Below are 8,546 nucleotides of genomic sequence, written 5' to 3' on the forward strand. Positions count from 1 at the left end.
AGGCAAGGGGGGTAGACAGAGGACAGTGATCCAAGAGACGCTCAAAGCTCCGCGTAAATTCGTGGAGGATAACAGGGTGGATGTCCTCTAGGTCTGTACATCGAGAGGGAGTCCAAGGAGTCATCGCTCTTTGACCCAAGATACGCTGAAGACGCCCCTCATTAGCACATACGTGGACACGCCCGAAGAAGGAAGGCAGATGCAGGTATGTACCCTAGCCGAAGGGGACACCTGGATGACACCATACCGACGGTACGTGGCGGATGGGGCTCTCCCAGTGGAGCCTGAAGAGGGTAAGAAGATCAAGAGAAATGCCGCAAGATACACTCTGGTGGACGGAGTGTTGTTCAGGCACGGGTTCACTCACCCTATCTTAACGTGTGTAAGTGGCGACGAGTGTACCAGAATAATGACGGAGCTCCACGAAGGCATTTGCGGGAGCCACGTGGGGGGAAGGTCATTAGCCTCCAAGGTGATACGCGCAGGTTTCTTCTGGCCAACGGTAAAAGAGGATTGCGCGCGACACGCCCAACGCTGCAAGCAATGTCAAAGGCACGCTGACTGGCACAAGACGCCGCCAGAAGAGCTGCGATCCATATATAGCCCGTGGCCTTTTCATACCTGGGGGATTGACATCCTAGGTCCGTTCCCACTGGCAATAAGGCAGATGAAGTACTTGATCGTTGCCATCGAGTACTTCACCAAGTGGATAGAGGCAGAGCCCGTGGCACAGATCACTGCGCACAAGGTGCAACATTTTGTGTGGAAGAACATTGTGTGTCGCTTTGGCATACCTAGGCGGCTGATATTCGATAATGGAACCCAGTTTGCCAGTCAGCAGTTGAGAAATCTGTGCGCTGAGGTAGGCATCAAGCAGGTGTTCGCATCAGTCGAACACCCCCAGACCAACGGGCAAGTAGAGTCAGCAAATAGAGTTTTGCTGAGGGGGCTAAAGAGAAGGCTAGAGAAGGCCAAAGGGGCGTGGGCGGAGGAGGTACCAAGGATCGTATGGGCATACCACACCACGCCCCAATCTTCTACCATGGAGACGCCTTTCAGTTTGGTGTATGGGTCATATGCGATGATCCCGGTAGAAATACACGAAAGCTCGCCACGCTTTCAAAGCTTTGTGGTTGAGGAATCCAACGAAGAAAGGCGGGTAAATTTGGATCTACTAGACGAAGCCAGGGAGGAAGCCAGAATAAAAGCCCAAGCGGTAAAGAGAAGAGTAGAGCGACAATACAACTCTAAGGTAAAGCCACGACAGTTCCAGATTGGCGACCTAGTTATGAGGAAAGCCCACCCATACGAGCTGGAGAATAAGTTGTCTCCCAAGTGGACCGAACCCTTCAGAGTTACCGAGGCTAAGGGCAACGGTTCGTACAACCTAGAGACCTTGGAAGGGGGTCCCATCCCACGCAGTTGGAATGCAGCCAACCTGAAGTTTTATTTTAGTTGACTTATGTAAAGCAGCTATGTAACAGTCTTGTTAAAGGGGACGCTCTTTTTCCCTTTCCGGGGTTTTTTAATGAGGTCACCCAAATAAAAGAAAAAACAAGTTTGAGAAAAAACCTTGCCTTGGTTTTCAGTCTTTATCTTTTCCCCGTTAGAAGTGGCGAAAGGCGTCGCCAAGAAGAAAGGCGTCGCCAAGATAGAAGGCGTTGCCAAGAAAGAAGGCGTCACCAAGAAGAAAAGCGTCACCAAGAAAAAAGGCGTCGCCAAGAAGAAAGGCATCGCCAAGAAGAAGGGCGTCGCCCAAACGCAGGCGCCGCTAAGAAACATGACGGAGGAAAAAACGCACCATATATGAGATGTATGCAAAAGTAAAGCGGCGTTACAGAAACCAAGTATGGTATAGTAAAGTTGATTTTACAAGCAGTGTTCGATACAAACGGGAGTAATGCGAATAGGGCAAACATTACAACTCATACAAAAACACAAACGAACCACTCTTCAGTGGCCATCGGAGTCAGCACGGGAAGAAGACGAAGCCCCGCTCTCAGTCCGCAGAGCTCGGGTAAGTCGTGACCTCCGCTCTTGGTTTATTTTCGAACCTGCACCAAGGGAGATGAATGTGTCAGAGACGCCATGAAGCAAAACACACACAAATAGAAAGTAATAAAGGCAGAAGTTTCTAGGGCAGTGGCTCATACATATATACTTCTCGAGAGTTCCAGCGTTGAACTCCAAACTGATCAAGGTGGCGGAGTCAAAACCTCCCGCCTCAGCGAGAAGGCAAACCACCTGGATATTTGGGGCTAGCTTCTTGAAGGGTTTGGACTTGAGGGCCCTCGTCTCCCTCACCCAGTACAGTGGAAAACCATCCAGGGCGGAGGGAACGAGATCAGAGCAGCAGATCTTGAAGAACCGGCCTTTCCACCCAGTGAATGAGTTTTGGAAGGGGGTCAGGAGAACTCTGCCAGGAACGTTACTAAGGGTCACCCAGAGGTTGTTCCTCTGCCTCTTCACCTCAAAGAAGTGAGGAAAGATATCAACCGAGGGTGCACAACCCAGAAACCCGAAAAGGATGTCAAAGGCTTTGACAAAAGCCCAGCTGTTGGGATATAACTGGGCCGGAGCGGCATTGATCTCCGTCAGCAGTTCCTTCTCAAACCTGGAGAAGGGCAAGCGCACGCCGATGGTCTTGGAAACCACCTGATAGAAGTAAAAGAAGGGGACCCCGTCGTTGGCCCGTTCGTCTCCACGTACTGGCTCCCCTAGAGTGCAAGGGAGCACAACAATATCGTCGTCGTGCCTCCTCGCGAAGGCACGGTGATTATAGGAGCATGAATCCCCTTTGTGTTCCCTTATGGCCCTGGTGGAGAGTAAGCATGAGCATTCGTCAAGAAGCTCGCTCGAAGCCCAAGTATACAGGTCCTTGGGGTTGACCCTGGGGGGAGGAGCCCGAGAAGACATGCTTGAACAGAATCAGGGAGGTTTGAAGGCGGGTGGCCCGCTGGTAACGCAAGGGTAAAACGCTGGTGGGAACGAACACTAGAAGAACTTTTCGCGAGAAGAGAAAGGTTGCAAGTAGAAAGGGTGCAAGTAGGTTACGAAAAGCGTAGAAATGATGAGGACAGTTTCAAGGTTTGAAGAATTAAATATCGCGGTTAGAGCGCCAAACGACGCAAATGGAAGTATTGCAGTTATAGCGCCAAACGACGTGAATGGATGCACCGCACGATCGAGCCACGTGGCAGAGGATGGGAGGATGGCCCTGACACCATTGGTTAAACTCAGAAAATGTCGTATCGACAGAATGCCCAAGGGTACGATGCGCCGTCGAGAGTGGGTCAGGGGCACAGAAGGTGTCAGGACCAAGTCAAGTGACTGAATGTCCCATCAGCCATGCAAGAAGCGCCACGTGGATGGCACAGGGGAAACCTTGAGCTCTTCGCTATCCTCAGGCGTAGGCTAGGGCCAAGGTTAAAGTCAGTGCCAAGGTAAAGATAACGCCCAGGGCGACGCCAGCATGAGACGTTGCGGGCGTCGTCAACCCAAGTAGCAGCAGTGTCGCCTCCCCGATACCCACAGGTAGGAAAGACTGTGGAGGGAGACGAAATCGAAGAAGTCGAAACTAGTTACTAGCGGCGTCGCCTCCCCGATACCCACAGGTAGGAAAGACTGTGGAGGGAGACGAGATCGCCAAACGCCAGCGGATCGCTGGCAGGGTTGTTCCCTGATACCCATGGGAAGGAAAAACCATGGAGGGAACGACCCCCCCAGAGCACTCGGCGTTTTTGGACACCCGAGGACGATACGGCGCTGCTGTAGCAGGCCTCTCCTTAGGCGTGGGCGCCGGGCACCAGGAATCAAGGGACAAATCGCTTTGGTGTTTGAGACACCCCATGGACGATACGGCTCCGCTAGGCAAGCCTCTCCATGGGCGTGGGCATCGACGCGTGACCTTATCCCAAGTGTTTAGGACCCAGAGTAGGTCTCGACTTTCGCGTTGCGGCAATGGTAAAGCCACTGACGCCTTTACGAAACATAGGCGCCGGACATACAGGGTCGCCCAACGCAGCGAAAGAAACAGGTGGAGTACAGGCAAAACAATCGAGGCATGTGAAGGCAAAAAACGAGGGTAAAATCATGCAGGCGAAATTCGACAACTCAATAGCACGAAAATTGTCATGAAAAACCCAAAGTTGTGACGAAAATGCAAACAGTTCAAAGAATTACAAGCTTGTCAAAGAGGGTCAAAAAACAAGTGTAAAGTGTGAAGGAGAAAGGTGGCGGTTGAGGGCAGCGGTTCAATCATCCATCTCCAAGGGCACGACCTTTCCGTCAACGATGTGATGAGTGGAGTCACAGTTGGAAACGTCGATTCCCAGGTTCTCACAGACGGCCTGGGCTAGAGCCTCTTTGAACCCCTCCTCGAAGGTACCCGCCATGTCATTGATGAGGGTCTTCTTATCCTTCTCTAACTCCTCAATGATGGCGTCCCCCGAAGCCACCTGTTTCTCCAAAGCTTCCTTCTCCACGCGGAGCTGGCTGACCTCGACCTGCAGTTTATCGTAGTCAACCTGGAGAAGGCCCATAGCTTTGGCCTGGGTAGCCATCTCCCCCTCCATCCGTTCCAGTCTGTCGGCTTGCTCACAACATCGGCTCTTCAAGTCCTCTTGAACTTCCTCGTAAGCTTCGACCATGCCCTGGAGGCCTGTTACTTGGACTTGAAGAGTGAATTCCCGAGTGTAGAAGTCAGCCTGAAACTCCATCGCCTCTGCCAGTTGTTTTTCAGCCTCTTCCTTGGCCTCTTGAGCCTGCTTCAGAGTGGTTTGGTAGGCCTCGTTTTTGCATCCCAGGGTTTTCTTTTCCTCCTCCAGGGCAGCTACCCTTGTTTCCAAGGCCTGGAGGGTTTGAGTCTGCAAAACAGCGTTTCTAGCCTGGGCACGCCATTCAAGGGCCACTGCCAAGAAGGCTCCCAAGTAGAAGGGCATTCCCTCCTTCCTGTCGGAGCCTTCTGGCATTGATCCCCCGTTGAAGCCTCTCATCAGATGCATAATTGGAGGAGGGATGGCAATGAGATCCGGGGCGGCGGCGACGGAGGCGGGAGCAACGGAGACCTCTGCCGGTGGTGGGGGTGGAGCAGATTCGGCCCCTTCGCCTGTTTCCTCTTGGACCGTTGTGGGAGGGAGAGAGGTAGAACTTGGAGGGTTGTCCCTGAAGGAACCCTCCCTGCGGCGAAGCCGCCGGCAGAATGGGAGTCCTAGCAGCTTTTCTCCTCTTGAAGACTAGCCCCCCGTCGGAGTCTTCATCATCGGAGATAACCTCCAACACCCTTTTTCTTTTGTCAAGGGGGGTTGGAGCAGGTGATGAAGCCACAGCCAGTGGGACTGCGGCGATGGGCGGAGGAGAGCCGGGAGTCTGAAGCGCCTCGGGGCTATGTGGAGATGGTGAAGATGAGCCTAGTGGGGCTTCGATAGTGGTCGGTGGTGGCGGAGGCAGGGTCGATGAGGGGTGTGGGTCAGCAGCAGGGGCGGAGACCCTTGATCGCTTTCGCCAGCATCATCCTTTTGGAGGCATCCATCACCGATCCTACAATCAGATAAACCAAACAACAGAAGTCAAAGCCAAAGCAGTTATACAAACCCACAAAACACGTAGATGAATGAGACATAAGTCACATGGCACAATGGAAAACAGGTGGAAGAGGCCAGGGGAACAAACATTAAGTAGTAAAGTACAGATAACAAAAGATAGTAAGAGAGGAGTCTCCCTACCAAAGTATGTGGTCAGGGAGTGGGCGTTGTATTCGCTCGCGATAAGCTTCAACGTATCGAAGACAATCCCTAGGCCAGCCAAGGCCTTGCATACCTCCTTATCAGCAGGGGATAGCTCATCCAGGGCCTTGGCCCTGAGCAGCTTGGGGTGCTCCGTTCAGTACAGGGGAAAGCCGTCTAAGGCTGTGGGGTCGTGCTTGGCGCAGCACACCCTAAAGAATTTTCCTTTCCAGTTTTTGTAGGAGTTCTGGAAGAGGGTGAGAAGGATCCTACCCGCGATCCCGGAGAAGCTTACCCAAAAGCTTTTCCCCTGTTTCTTCACCTCGAAGAAATGCAAGAAGACATCCACAGAGGGAAGGATGCCCAGGTACCCGCAGAGAATTTGAAAACCCCTTACAAATGCCCAGCATTTGGGGTGGAGCTGGGCGGGGGCTGTGTTAATCTCGGTGAGAAGTTCCCTCTCGAAGGGCGTGAATGGGAGACGCACCCCGACGCGTTTAAATACCGTCTGGTACATGAAGAAGAAAGGATCCCCCTTTCTGGGTCTGTCATCCACGCAGACAGGTTCCCCGGGTCTGCCGGGACGAATAGAGATGTGCGCGTCATGGGTGCGGCAGAAAACATTAAAATTATACAAGTGAGGATCCCCACGATGATTCTCCAGGTCCTGAATGGTTGTCAAGGTGGTACATTCGTTCAAGAGCTCATCGGGGGCCCATGAATAGAAGGCTTTATAGTTGGACTTGGGGGTCTTGGGGGGAGAACCAGACTTGGAGTTCGGGCGCGTCATGATGTGAATAAATAGCTGGAGAAAGAAGAAAGGAAAAGGGTTTTAACAAGTGATGCCAAGACAGAAAAGGGGATAAAACCCTAGGAAAATGCCACCCACGTGAGAAAACCCAGAAAGAAGGAGAGGGGAACGGAGAAGAACAGAGGAGCGGAAGAACACAGTAAAGCATAAACGTAAACAGTCCCAGGCAGTTCAATACACAGTGATGCAATGCGACAAAGAAGAAGAGTCGTGGAGAAGCAAAAATCATACCTTTGATGTCGAAGTGAGGGAGGAAGGAAAGCCCGAAGGAAAGAGCAGAAGTTGCAGAGAAAAGGCTTGAAGACGATGAACAGTGCGGAGATGCAGAGAGAATGGATGAAACAGTGGTGTGAGCGCGGGGTTTGGGGTAACTTGAACATTACATTTGCAACCCAAAAGGCGCTAATTGGGAGCCGTGAGATCGTGCCGCGTGTCAAAGGATTACGCGCTCAAGGGGAGCGCAAGGGACTCTAGAGGCTGGCCGTGTGATGAGCCACGTGGCACGCGATTAAGCGTGGCCCCAAAAGGTGTTACTTTCCCCGCTTAAGAGGATGTCCAATCAGCCATTAAGAGCGCCCCTATGGTTCAGAGAGTGTCACGTCAATAATTCGAGAATTGTTGAGTCAGCAGGGAATGACACGTCACCAGGGTGACACGTGGGCGGCGTGGGCGAGGCCTTAGTCTTTGCGCTGAAGACAAGTCTTCAGCTTAAGACTGGGGGGCTTGTGTACCGTCCCGTATCCGGGCGTTGACAAAGTCAAGGTCAAAGTCAACGTCTGGAGTTAAAGTCAACATAAGGCTTCGCCTAGGTGAAGAGACGCCAAGTGCCAACGTCGCCAAGAGGAAGCGTCGCCAAGGTCAAGGCGTCGCCTAGTTAAGGCGTCGCCCAACCAGGGCGTCGCCAAGAGCAAATATCACTAAAGCAAGGCAATCACAGTGTGCCTCCCCGATACCCATGGGTAGGAAAGACCATGGAGGGAGCGACGCCGTGGGAAGGCCTCAGGTCCCGATAATCCGGGGTAGTAATAAAGTGAAGAGAAAGGTGGCTTCAAGGCCATAGTGATAGCACCAGTGTAGGGCAGCCTGACTCGTGAAGTACCCCTGCCGCCCCAGAGACGCCTTTGGGACAGATACGACTCAAGAGGAGGGTCACGCCCAGGGTAGCCAGGTGCAGGGTACGAGAGGAAGGCAGATACGCTCTCAAAGTGAGTGACTAGATGATTGGGGGCGTGAGTTGGCACCCAAAAAGTCACCCCTTGCGCAGTAGCACTCCCAAGCAGGAGGACTCACACGAAGAAACGCCCCCAGATGGGGTCATGGCGCTGTGAGGCCCTCCACGTGTACAGCAGCCAGGTCAGAATAGAAACGCCATTTAGCCAGGTGCCAGGTAATTAAAGTCATTTAATACAGTTTCCGTTTCGAGCATTTAAGGTACTATAAAGGCTCTCAAGCGTTTTTAACGTCTTAAATGCGCTGCGTTTTATAATTAAATGCGCTACGTTTTATAATTAAATGCGCTTTAAGGTGCTTAGAATGCGGGGGTAGCTTAAATAGCTCTTCGAATGTTGGAAAGGGGGTTCGAACTTTTGGCAAATTTCCCAGAAACTCTCTAGTTACTTGCTCGAGCCTTGAGGTTACGCACAAGGGATTAGGGAAAGATCTTTGCTAGAAGGAGAAATAGACACTAGACACAGTTTCCTTTTTACCACCTTCAGAGTGCCATACGCGGTGCTCCGATACGGAGGTGCATAGTTTTTGGTGTTTCTTGCTGGCTGACTTGAGCGTCGGAGTGCAAACGGCCGCTAGGGCGCCCTTTTGTCCTTCTTTGCAGGAATCCACAAGTAACCAGTGGGAAGGAGTCCCTAGCTGACGGTTGAGGTCGTGCACGAAGACGTCCCAGGTCAACCGGACGGAACACCTAAATTTTCTCAAAGTAAAATACTTCTACACACAAAGCTCTAGTCATGTCTTCTTCTTCTCATTCTGCAAAGTCTATTGAAAGTGAAGTAAAA

The sequence above is a fragment of the Phaseolus vulgaris genome, chromosome 9 (assembly GCF_051622355.1).
Source record: "Phaseolus vulgaris cultivar YP4 chromosome 9, ASM5162235v1, whole genome shotgun sequence".
In the NCBI taxonomy this organism is placed as follows: domain Eukaryota; kingdom Viridiplantae; phylum Streptophyta; class Magnoliopsida; order Fabales; family Fabaceae; genus Phaseolus; species Phaseolus vulgaris.